The sequence below is a fragment of the Hibiscus syriacus genome, unplaced genomic scaffold (genome assembly GCF_006381635.1).
Source record: "Hibiscus syriacus cultivar Baekdansim isolate YM2019G1 unplaced genomic scaffold, ASM638163v2 tig00112699_pilon, whole genome shotgun sequence".
NCBI lineage: Eukaryota > Viridiplantae > Streptophyta > Magnoliopsida > Malvales > Malvaceae > Hibiscus > Hibiscus syriacus.
Window position 1 is genome coordinate 562,964 of NW_024063387.1, and position 10,969 is coordinate 573,932.

A 10,969-nucleotide genomic window follows, 5' to 3' on the forward strand; every position below is an offset into this window, starting at 1 on the left:
CTAAAAACTTATTAAACATCTCCATTGCTGCATTTTAGTTGCACAACAAAAACTGAGATATAAAGTTTTAGTTCAAATTACACCATTAGTCGCTGAAAAACTCAACATTGTTTAAATCCACATGTTCTTCTTCATCATCGTGTCACTCAAATCAGTCACTCGAGTGGTATCCAATGTGTTCGACTATGGCGCACTGTTTTCTTCTGGTACATTCACAACCAGCATGCTCCCGACATCACTTCCTCTTGTTCGGATTAGCTGTTCCTGTAACATCAAGCTAATGAACTGCAACAAATGGAATAAGTTTGTATTTGTTGCAAAACACAGAACCTAGTAGCAATTGCATTCCTTTTCTGCCTACTCTTAATGGTTAGCAAGGGGGTTACCAGCTTGTGGTGAAGTTTCAGGTTCTACTTCCTCTGCAATAATAACATTTGGAACCTCATGCAGTAGTCATCTGGAGTCTGAAGCAGCTGTCTTCTCATCAGAATTAAGATTTGGGGTTTTCTCGATTTCAGTCTTAAATGTCTTACTATTATTTTAAGGAAGTCTTACTATTTGCAGTGGCATGGGCTAAACGAAAGCGCACTGTTCTACCATAGCTATTATTTTAAGCTCCATTCTGATATAAAATGTCACGATGTAATTAGTGAAAGTTTGAATTTGTGAACCCAAGAAGAATAGAATTGGTTAAATCAATTTAGTCGAAAGTAACCTATTCATGACCATTCAACAACTAGTTGTTTTGGCCGAGTGGTTAAGGCGTGTGCCTGCTAAGTACATGGGTTCATCCCGCGAGAGTACAAATCTCTCGGGTGACGCTGTATTTTTGGAGTTTAGGCATTCTATCAAACATCTAACCGACATATAAAATAAGGCTAAGATTTAGCTTGTACGTTAAACAAAAAACTGATTGTATAGAAAATCTAAAATCGTTTTCAAAATTTTGGGCAATCTAATCAAAAATTAAGATTTGGGTTTCTCTATTTCAGTCATAAATGTCGAATTAAAAGAACACAAATTCGGCCAAAAATAAATTAAAAGAATATCGGGAAGATCTTCCCAATCAATTACATAGGGTGGAGTGGGAGATGTACTAAGAAGAGCTTGGCGTGTCGATTGAGCCTATCACCAACACTGTCGAGGGAAGGAAAGGATTCTGCAGTGGCAAGAGCTTCATCGAAAACGCACACTTTTCTGCCTACCTATTTCTTTAACTTCGATTCTGATAATGTAATGATTCAATCAGGGGGGAAAAACGAATTGGGTGAACCAAATTCAGTCAAGAATCGATATCAAAATCTAATAATTACTAAATACGATGGCCGAGTGGTTAAGACGTATGCCTGCTAAGTACATGAGATTTTCCCACAAGAATTCGATCTTCGAATCTCTCAGGCGACGCTAAAATTTTGGTTTAGGTTTAGGTTTAGGTAGGGGTGACAAACGGGTCATTCGAATCGAGTTTGAGTTAGATAGTTTTAGGTCTAGATTAATTTTATTTGGATTGAATCTAGTTTTGGCATACGGTAAATTGAGTCGGGTCGGGTGGAGGGTCTAGTGATTATCTGATCTGTTGTTTTCCAGTTCAGATCAATATCAGATCAGTTGATTTTCGATTTAGGTCAATCTTTATATCAGGTCAATTCGGGTTGAATTGTTTATGAGTCAAATCAAAATCAAGTATATATAGAATTATTTATATATTCTTGTAAAAACATGTCTTCTTGTTTGTTAATCTTATTATTTATGCCTAATTTCAATTCTCAATCGTTCAATATTTTGAATTAAACCATCATTTATAGATGATAAATCGATAATTTGACACAAATACGATCCTGTAATACGTGTTAGAATTCGTTATCAAAATTTTATATTGATCTCGTATGAAAAGTTTATAATGAGAACTATTTGATAAAGAAATAAATTTTTATTAAAATTTTTATTTTATTTTCAATTATAAAATTAATATTTTTCTTAAATTTAAAAAATAACACATAACTTTATTTGTTAAATTTTAGTTCGAACATAAGTAAACTTCATATTATTTTTATTATAAATTTAACATTATTTCCTTTGTTTTAATTGTTTTCTATTATTTTTATTATAAATCTAATATTTTTATTACAAGTAATATAAGTAAACTTTATTTATTACATTTTTCAATCTTACAATTAGATTCTTACTTTTATATTCCTCTTAAACTTTCTATTATTTCTATTATAAATCTAATATTTTAAATAAATTATCAATTTTATTTAAATTAATTTATTATTGAAAATAACTTTTATTGTTTAATAACTTTTTATCAGTTTCAATATGTTCGAGTTGCTTTCGGGTCGGGTTAATTTTGGTTCGAGTTGCTTTCGATTTCACTAATCGGGTATGGTTCTGGTTGGGTATGATTCGAGTATCATATCAAATTTAATTACCATGTTCGGGTTAATATAGGATATTGGATCGTGTAAATCAGTTCGAGTCAAATTTGCAAGGTCTAGGTTTAGGCATTCTATTGAACATCTTCCATACATATTGCTTCCAAAGCAGGCTAGTATTTGGGCATGGGCAAAAGGGGGCCTGAGTTGTGGAATTCATATATAATTAAAAAATAATAACATATGCTATTGTTGATTATTCATCGTTAACAAATAACAACGATGTTGATATGATATTTTTTAAATTATTTCCGCTTTTCATTAAAATTATACTTCTTATTTTTATGGCCATTAGGGGTACACCCAAGCAATTGTTCAGCCCCCATTTTTTATAGGCCCCTTAATTTTTCTATTATATTGTTTATTTTTATAATTTAACCCTTTAATTTTATTTAATTTAATTTTTATATTTATAATTGAGGTCTCTAATTTTTGTAATCTTACTTTTTATCTTTATAATTGAGGCCCCTTAATTTTTTCAATCCCATTTTTTTACCTTTATAATTGATTATCCTAAGTTTTTCAATCCCATTTTGTGCCTTTATAATTAAGTTCCTGATTTTTTCAATATCACTTTTTACCTTTATAATTGAAGTCACTAATTTTTTTCAATCTCATTTTTACTTATATAATTTAGGCCACTAATTTTTTCAATCTCACTTTTTAACATTAAAATCGAGACCCCTAATTTTTTAATCTCACTTTTTACCTTTATAATTGAGGTCCCTAATTTTTTTCAATCATAATTTTACTTTTATAGTTTAAGCCCTTGATTTAACCATTTTTATACGATTTTATTAATATAATAATATTAAATCAATTATTCAAAGTTTTAGAATGTACTTTCCTTTTATAAGGGATTATATTTTAGTTTCGCTTATAGTCCCGAAAATGTCTGAGATGGTCTGTATTTCTTAGATAGTTTATTAAACGTAAAAAATAATTTACTAACAAAATTTATTTATTTTTTCTTGCTCTTACTAGGCCCGTTTCTGAGATTTTGGTTGCCCTTGGGCGAAAAAAAAATTAGGCCCCTATCAAGGATTTAAATTAAGGTTTATATTTGTGTTTTTGACCGTGTTGTGTTTATCACTATTGAGAACATAACAGATGATATTGCAGTCACTACAAATATCGATATTGTGAATTTTTAATAACATATGCTATTGTGACATAATAATTATGGATATCGCAATTTCATACGATATCATTGTTATTGTTGAGGTTACAGACCGTTATTTAAGTAATTGTTCCTAATAACAAGTGTTGAAAAATAAATTTTAAGGGTAGTTCCATAATAACAAATATTGAAAAAAAATGACCCCTAATAACAAATATTAAAAGAAAAAGTAAATTTTAGCAGTATTCTCATAATAAAAAATGCTAAAAAATTAGACATTTATAAATCGTACTGAAAAAATTAGATTCATAATAACAAATAAATATTAAAAAAGAAATTAAATTTTAAACTACACTCCTAAAAATAAATTAAAAACTTGGGCTAAGTGTTGAAAAAATGGGCTTTTAGTAACAAATGTTAGAAAAAAAAATAGATAAAAAATTGGACACTTATACAAATATTAGAAAAAGGTTATAAAAGTAGGCCCCTAATAACAAATATTAAAAAAAAATTGAATCCACAATAATAAATATTAGACAAAAATTAACCTTTGTAATAAGTATTAAAAATAATCCCCTATTAATATAAAATTATTTTTTAATAAGTATAATATACTATAAAAATTTTGGGCCCTGGCAGGTGCGCCTACTACCCAGGCCCAGATACGACTCTGGCTCTTATAATTTTTTTTTCGATATTTATTATTATCGGTCTAATTTTTATATTCGTCTAGGACCACTAAAACCTCATAAACGGATATGTTTCAAAGGATATCCAAAATAAGGGCCAGTACTTTGCTTTGAACTTGATTTCTAGAGTTAAACGGAAAAGTGAAATTGTATAGGAAATATAAACCCATTTTCAAATTTTCGGGTCCTTCTCAAAATTTACAATATTTCGATTTCAATATTACATGTGAAATTAAAAGAGTTTAAAAAAAAATTAAAGATGTTTTTTTTTTGGGCTGAGATGTAGCCATTGCTGCATTGAAATTTTCCCAGAAAACAAACTACTTTCCATTCTAACAATCAAATTTTCTCAGTAATATATATATATACACCTTCCTCGTGCAAGGGTCCAACATGTCACGAACTTGGGTTTTTTCCCACACTTTAGGCTATGTTGGGCCACATTGCGATTAAGTCCGTGACAAGCTATCATTTTTTGGGTTATTCAGTCCTCGAGTGTAGCTTCTCCATGCTATAAGCAATTAAGCATGCAAGCCCCATCCAGATTAAATTCACGACGTAACTAGTAAATAAGTTGAAATTTCTGAACCCAGAAGAAATCGAATTGGTTGAATCAATTTAAGGTATTTTATATAAAATATGAGCATATAGTCTGACATGATAATTTGTATAAATTCTAATCAATCCATTGTTTTTCTTTTTATATTGCATTTGCGTCTTATCCATCATTAATAAGTGTGCATGCAATAATAAAATCCAAATGGATAATGGATAATGTTGTTTTAGGATATTTTTAAAATATTTTTTTTTTCATTTTCGGACAATCGAAACTTGAGCTAAAATTTAAATTTATTAAATACTTCAACCTCTGAATATAATACATTTTTGTTCTTTAATTAAATATTTCTACACATACCTTTTTTTTGTTTAATATATGTTTAGGAAAACAATTTGTAAAAGGACAAATGAGCATGTGGATTTGAAGATAAATTATACTAAAATAAATACAGTATAATAATTAAATCTATAATTTATATATTATATTTGAACCCCAAAAAAATATGACAAAAAGACAGAAAACCTAAAGTCTGGAAATGAAAAAGGTGGAAAGAGAAAAGGACGGAAAATTAATATATATATAGAATGGTAGGCCACGTTTCTTCTTATCATCTTGCTTGGGAGCGGTAGGTTCCTGGAAATATATGTATAGAAGATTAATTATATTTAATGTATCTATATAAATTTTAAATGATATATCACAAATTTTTTTATTAAAAAATGATGTCAATAAAAACTATTAAATATAAAAAATATTAATTATAAAAAAAATATTAAATATAAAAATACGAAGAAAATGAATTCCTTTTTTTTAGAATGACGACAAATGTCAAAATAACTCAGTAAACTTCATAAAAACCTTTATCTCTGTCGAGTGAGACGCTTTACAAAATGATAAAAATTATCTCTGTCGAATGAGATGCTTTACGAAATGATAAAGAAGTGGTAAGTAAATCAAATTATATAGCAGGTTGCTTCATTACATAATTCTTATTATATAAGCAAACAATCATTTTATCAAAGATGAGATGTGACTACGTGACCACCGAAAAATTAATTAGAAAAAAAAATTGTGAGGGTCTTTGTGTGAGCACCAATGTGATCGTAAAAGAATGTGAAAACATACTAAAAGTCATAAGAATTGTTTCCCCAGTACAAAGAAAACACGTGCCACAATAATAAAAGCGTGTCAATACGACAAAAATTCTTATTTAAAATTTAAAAAAATTAAGAAAAACAGAGAACAAAACATGAAGAAAAATAAAAGAATTAATAATCACATGCTTTTAAATACTAACATTAAAAATATGTTATCGGATTAAATAAAAATTAAAGACAGAGACAAAGATGAAAAAATATTAAAAAAATTCAAATTAAAAAAGAATAAAAGTTTAAGATAATTATAATTTGAGTTTTAAACAATAAATTAAAATAATGTTATTACTAAAAGTAGTCATTAACGGTAGGGCAAAATGGCACATGGATATCGCAAAATCTCCACACAGCTCCGTACTTCTTATTCATTTGCACCACGTGTTTGACATATTGGCTTCAATTAAAAAGACATAGATTCTCTGCCACGTGGATTCCCAACAACCGTGGCCGATAAACAAATGCAGGATTTGACCCACTGAACCATATCCGGGAAATTTTATTTTAAAAATTTCAAATAAATAATTATTTTAATAAATATGGTCCTCCAAAAATTATTTAGAAATGATCCCAAAATCATCTTCATTGGTCAACCTTACGGCTTGTAAATTATGTGTTAAATTATCGCACCCTCTAACATACGAGATACATCCGACGTTTTCAGGTAAATCAATAAAATAATCGGATAAAATGACATCGCGCATTACAAGCGCGATATAACCTTTATGATTTAAAATATCGCGAGATTTATGAGAAATCTCGCTGCCTGTAAAGCACGAGATTCTTTCGAATTTCGTATAGCAGTCTAATTTGAAAAATAGAAATTAAATGAATAGAATAAATAAATATAATAATAATTAATATAATTCATTATTAAGTATAATAAATAATTAAAATACAATAATATATAAATATAGTAATTAAAATAGATATTTTTTAAAAAATCTAATATATTTTGTGAATTTTGAAATAATGAAAAATTATATGTGTAAAATATTAAATATAGTAAATAATTAATAATATTATAATTATAATATATTTTGAAATTTAAAAGATAAAAGATAAAAGATGGTAGAAATCTCGCATCTTGCAAACTGCAAGGTACTGAGAATGGAATAAATTCCGCGTGTTTTCAATGTAACTTGCATTTTACAGGACGCGGGTTGCATTTAAAACTGCGCTTCCCCGAGTGCGAGAAGGGCTATAAATAGTGCCCTCCGTTCCTATTGATCATCACACCATCCATTTCATATATTCAAATATTTAAAGATTTCATATCATGGCGGCGAGTCTATTAAGACATGATCGAAGTCACATATTCGATTATTGGAGGCGAAATGATGAGGTAAATTAATTAATATTATTTTATATTTTTACTATTTATTTATATTAATTTAGTCTATTTGTTTTGACATTTAAATAATTTTTTAAATATTTATATTTCGTAGGGATATGAACGTGTATTAGAGTGTCATAAAAATCATGTGACACCGCTCGATGCTGATATTATTGACTATTTATATTTAGCGGGTTTTAGATATATCAGTAGTATACTGGTGACGGTGTGAAGTTGCATCCTCCACTTATAAATGTGTTGGTGGAAAGGTAGAGACCGAAGATTCACACGTTTCATTTACCGTGTGAGGAGACAATTATTACCATGCAAGATGTTGCATTTCATTTGGGACTGCCTATTGATGGAGTAACTATTACTGGTGTTGCTGGCGCCCCTAAAAACGTATGTGAGGTATTGTTCGCAATTGATACGCCCGATGATGCGCGCGATGGTGGAAAAATAAAATTTAAATTTTTGATGAAAATTTTACGAACCTACCCCATAATGCGAAGCATAAAGTGAATGAGGTAAATATAAATATTTTTATCTATGAATATTTATTAATATTTCAATTTATTTATTTAATTTTTAGAAATTAAGTAGTTATATTATTTTATTAATTTTTTGAAGCGATTTGCTTGTGAGCATATACTACGAGTTATTGAGAGGATTTTAATGCCAAACAAATCCCGGAATAAGGTACACCTGATGTGGTTTAATCATTTTCAAATTTTGAGTGATTCAAGAAATATAAGTTGGGGGTCGACAATTTTGGCATTTTTGTATCGACATCTTTGTAGTGTCGTAGATCTAACGCAAAATGTCATTAAAGAGTGTTTATTGTTGTTGTAGTCGTGGGCTTGGATCCAAATGCCATTTTTACGCTCGATCCTTAAAACATATGTCTCATTTGAATTTTTGTTACTTAAGAGGTAAAAAAATAATTTTTATATATTTTTTATAATATTACTAACAAATAATACAATTTTATTGTATTAATGATAGGTGGACTGATGAAACTTCTCACACTCACTTACCACACATCAACGAGACTGCAGACTCTTGATCGATAAGTTTGGACATCAGGTAATAAAATTTTCATTCGATTTTCGTAACTTTGGGAAGGTAAGCAACTGACTGGATGACAGGTGTCCACCAAATCCACCCATATCTCCTCAGAAAATTGCAAACATTCCAACAACATTCCAATGGGATGAATATCATATGCTTTTCTCGCGAAATGTCATTATTCCGTTTATCAGAATTTGTGAGGCCATTGGAAGGCATACAACACAACACATACGTGGTTAATTTATGAGAAAAAAACATGCGAGTGCAGATTCTTCCAAACTTTCAAATTCCCATGTGCAACACACCATTGATGTTGCTTCTTCTGTTTGGATACCCTACACGAGATTCGTTAATCGGGTTTACTTACTTGAAACTATATTCAAGTTTTATGAATATGAGTTCCCTCATATTGGAAATTAATGGGATCCAGATGAAACTGATGATGAACCTACAATATGGCCAGATTATGCACTACGACGAAAAAACCGTTCGTCCACGGTCAACCCGAATTTTTTGTGACAAAGATTTGGTCGAACATCAAGAAAGAACCTGACAACATAAATTATGCTCTATATGTAGGAATCATGGACACACGAAGAACAAATGTCCCATTCACTCAGGCCCATGTATCAATTAATAAGCTTTTTGCATTATTTGTTTTTAATTAATAACACATATTACTTAATTTTCAATTTCTTTTGATTTCTTCATGCACCAAATCATGCATTCCAACATTTTCCAACACAATTTTACCCCATTAAAATATCTCGTATGTGGCCAAATTAGCCTTAACATAAATATAAGTTGCAATGCTATACCTCTAAACATATAAATTCTAAAATCACTCATATTTACAAGCCAGAAATAATACTCCAATTTGTTTATCAAACCATTTTTTCTTCTTCCTTCACAAAACCATGATTTCTAACCATTTTCAACTTCATTTTTAATCCACTTAAAATATCTTATTTATGATGATATTATAGTCACCTTAAAGATAAATTGCAACACTACGCATTTATATTAAATTTTTTAAAAATAAATTAGTTTCCCACCTGAAAATAATATCCCTATGGACACTAAAGAGAGGATAGGGAATTTATTGTCTTCGCATTTTGCAGACCGCGAGATCCCCATAAATCTCATGATATTTTGGATCATAAAGGCTGCTTCGCATTTCGCAATGCGCGAGATCATTTTATCCGATTTTTTTATTGGCTTACTTAGAAAGTCTACCCACGTCAAATGTATTTCGCGTGTTAGAAGGTACGAAGATTTAATACGCTATTTACAGGTCGTCTGATGTAGACATTTTGAAGGTTATTCTTCTAAATAATTTTTGAATGACTATATTTCTTTAAATAATTATTTATTGATTTTTAATATAAAATTGCCCCATATCCATATCCAAGTCCAAAATCTAAACGAATCTCTTCCTACTCCTTTTATCGTGTATGAATCAGACCACTGAGAATCTGTCCTTTTGATTTGACTGTTTCGAAAAGATATTCATATTTTCTTCCGTTAGAAATACAAGTGTAAAATGATGCGTTAACATTAATAAAATAATTAAAATAAAAAATTGTAGAAAAAAATATAAATTATATTGTAATGAATCGTTATCATAAAAGCAATATTAACTAAATTATATTGTAATGAATCGTTATCTTAAAAGCAATCTTAACTAAATTATAATGCCTTCAAGGAATCAAGTGTCCTCTGTTATAACTGAATTGTTATTATTTCTTGAAGACTCGGGTTCGAGTACCATAAATGTCAGAGGTGTGAACCTTCAATGTTAAAATATTGAGAGTTATCTACGAACATATATTATGTTGTACTTACATCATATTAATAAAAAAACTAAATAATAATGCCTTCAAATAAGAAATTAAAAATTATTGTTATTCATTGAGATTCATAGTTCGAGCATCAAGAATATGTGAGCATTCAATATCAAATAATTGAGAGTTATCTTTGAACATATATTATATTGTACTTACCCAGATTAATAATAAAAAAGAAGAGTATATACTAAATTTATAACTTACACACAATATTAAGAGTGATAGTATAATTAGAACTAACAAATTTAACTATTAATTTTTAACTTGTAATTGAAATCTTAAAATCTTAAAAATATAATAAATGAAATTGATAAATATGAACACTAACTCTACAATTAAAATGAAAATGAAAAGGACACAAAGAAAAAGAGAGAAATAAAAGCTAAAGTAATCTCTAGCACGCTTGTGTTTTCAATTTGTCCACGGTTCTTCTTATCTCTTACTTGGTAGGTTCCTATATATGTAAATATAAAAACAATTATATTTGATGAATTAATAGTATATAATTTATATATTATTAATAAATTAAATGATACTATATTATTATAATTTTTTTAAAAATAAATTGTTTAATTTTTTTTTCAAATGATAAATCATAGTTGCACCTACTTACAATATATTACATTATATATCATAAATACATCCTTCAAAACTTATAATTAAAACGGTGTATTACTGAATCTTGAATTCCTTTGTTTTTTTATACGAAAATTGGTTTTTTTATTAATTAATTTTAAGTTGCACGAGCAATATAATATTAG